Consider the following 3397-nt stretch of genomic DNA (forward strand, 5'->3'; position numbering starts at 1 on the left):
GGGTAGTTTCAGCTATTATTTCTTCAAATAAATCTTCTACCCCTGTTTCTCTCTCCTCTATTCCTGAGACTCATAATATGAACGTTCTTATGTTTGATGGAATCACTGAGTTCCTTAAGTCTATTCTTATATTCCGTAATTCCTTCTCTCTTTTGTTCAACTTTGTTATTTTCCATTGTCTTCTGGGTCACTTATTCATTCCTGCACTTCTTGCAGTCTTGTGTTCATTGCATCAACCCTGTCCCAATTTGAATTATTGAATTTTCATTTATGAAAGAACTCTTTATATAAAAACTCTTTTATCTCTGTGGTAATGGTCTCCCTGGAGTCTATCATTCTTTTCTGAAGCCCAGTATGTATCCTTATGATTGTTGCTTTAAATTCTCCATCAGACATATTACTTATAACTGTTTTGCTAAAATCTCTATGTGTGGACTTGCATTTTTTAAAGATTTTATTATTTATTTATTTATTTATTTATTTATTTATTTATTTATTTATCAGAGAGAGAGGGGGAGAGAAAGCATACAAACAGGAAGGGTGGCAGGCAGGGGAAAAGCAGGCTCCCTACTGAACAAGGAGCCTGATGCTGGACCCTGGGATCATGAACTGAGCTGAACGCAAATGCTTAGCTGACTGAGCCACTGAAGCATCCCTTGTTGTTTCATTTGGTGTGAATTCCTCCCTTTTGGCATTCCATCTAAGTCTCTGCCTTCTCAGTGTTAGAAAAGCCTGTTATGTTTCCTGTTCCTGAAAGTAATGGCTTTATTAAAAAGAAGTCATGTAGTGTCTAGTGCCTGGTGCTTCAGGGAGTGTCTCTGATGTGTGCTGTGTCCACATTGTTGCTTTGTTTTGGCTGATCTATGCTTTAGGCCAGTCATCTGCATTCTAGTAATAAGTAATTACCCATTCTAGTAATAAGTACTTCTCATTTATTCTTTATATTTTAATCTGTTTTTTTTTAAATCTATAGCATTTATTTTTGTTTCTTTTTTAGTATTTTAATATTATTTTTACATAGGCCATATGTTCTGGATGCAATCCACTTTATCTATTACAGACTTTAGCACATATTAACCATATCGTTTTTTTTTATTATTCTAGTTTGATAATTCTCACATCTCTGCCACATATGGTTCATTTTTTTATAATAATATTTTTTATTATATTATATTAGTCACCATACAGTACATCCTTGGTTTCTGATGTAAAGTTCAATGATTCGTTAGTTGCGTATAACACCCAGTGCACCATGCAATACATGCCCTCCTTACTACCCATCACCAGTCTATCCTATTCCCCCACCCCTCTCCCTTCTGAAGCCCTCAGTTTGTTTCTCAGAGTCCATAGTCTCTCATGCTTCACTCCCCCTTCTGATTACCCCCCTTTCTTTATCCCTTTCTTCCCCTACCAATCTTCCTAGTTCTTATGTTCCATAGATGAGAGAAATCATATGATAATTGTATTTCTCTGCTTGACTTATTTCACTTAGCATTATCTGTTCTGATCTTTGTTCTGTAGCTTCACAATTTTTTTTCTTCTTGTGTATCTTAGTTCTTTTTTGGTTTTTTTGTTTTTTTGGGGGTTTTTTTGTTTGTTTGTTTTGTTTTTTTTGATAGTCATGGCTTGTCTTTATCTTTTAATAAGCCTGTGCTTCTGGACACTGAACATCACAGCATTTCTCATTTTCCTCTCTCCTCATGGGAGGAGTATGTATACCTGGGGTGGAGTTAGGTGTTTTGTTTTTCCCATGTGGAAGGTATGAGCTGCTTGGACTTTGAATATTTCTATTTCCACAGTTCAGTTAAGTTGTGATAATAACCCATGTTAGGGCAGGTTAGTATTTAGGCTAGGGTTAACTTGTTCCTTTTGAGCATTGGACTTGGTAAACATGAGAGTGGTTTGATGCATTTTTAATTTTTATTTTTTTATGCTTCATTTCCCCTTCTGAAATCTTTAGGAATTTTTTTTCTTATCATTTATGGTGGGAACCTGATTGACCTCTAAAAAGCATGGGGGATCCTTTATTACTGGATTCCCCTGGAGATTTAACTTTCAGAATTGTCTATACTAAGATTTTAATAGTGAGTCAATTATACTTCAGGTTGTCCTATCTCAACACTGGTTCCAGCTCTGGTATCTGTTCTAATGAAGCTTTGCTATGGTAAGCTATGGATCTCTATATTCACCTGACAATATCTCTAATCTAAGGTCCATTGTTTCACCTGTATCCTTCCTTATCTTGTGGATACAAAAAAGGTTGTTGATATTTCAATTTGCTTACCTTTTCACTTATTAAAATAACCATTTGTTCCCGGGTTCCTTGAAGGAAGAACCAGAAACCAGAAGTCTAAATATTTTGGTTATTTATACTAAGATAATTACCTGAATGTTTTGTGCACTGAATATTTAATAATCTGGTCTATGAAAAGGTTTTTTTTTCCCCAAGATAAAAATAAAATCTTGCCTTTTAACATATAAACAGACCTGCCATTGGTGTATTTAGAAAAATGGGTATACTTATTATTTACATCATATAACTCATGTGTACAGCAAAATGAAGGAAAAGTTGGTATTTGGATATGGTGGTAGTAAATTGAATTTGTATGGGAAATAAAGGTATTTCAGTTAATGACTAAAAACTTTCCACTATAGATAGATAGATAGATTTAAGTTAGACTAAAAAATTTCATATATATATATATATATATATATATATATATATATATATATATATAAGAAATTCAGAAGAATTGTGAGTATGGGATATAATGGAACCTGTTGGTGGGATCTCAGGGCAGAATTATCCATAGGGAATGACAATGACCATGGGAACCAGCAGATGGTGGATATATCAAAAAGGCTCTGTGTTCAATCAGAGAAGTACTGAGTCCCAAACAGCCCTTAAAACCCAGATAATAAAGGGATCCCAAAATATCCCTGCGCTTCCTGAACAGTGTGGAGGAGGAGTGGAGTGGATGCATAGTTCTCCAGGAGACACAAAACAGTGAGCATGGCATGACACCATAGCATTCAGTGTATTCTAAAGGATGAGGAAGAGTAAGGAACCCAGGACCAGAAATAAACTCATGAATATATGGTCAATTTATTTACAACAAAGAAGCCAAGAATATACCATGGAGAAAGGACAGTAAATTCAGTAAATGAATAATCTATGTATTTTTCAGTTGGGAAAACTGAACAGTCACATGCAAAATAATGAAATTGGACCATTATGTTAAACCATACACAAAAATTCCTTTAAAATGGATTAAAGACAAATGCACCATAAACCTTCTGGAAGAAACAAGAGGTTAGTTTCTTGACATAGGTTTATAATTTTTTTTTTTTGATTCTTACACTAAAGGCAAGAAGAACAAAAGTAAAAATAAAGAAG

Source organism: Ursus americanus, chromosome 5, assembly GCF_024610735.1.
Source record: "Ursus americanus isolate L20-20 chromosome 5, mUrsAme1.1.p, whole genome shotgun sequence".
Taxonomy (NCBI): Eukaryota; Metazoa; Chordata; class Mammalia; order Carnivora; family Ursidae; genus Ursus; species Ursus americanus.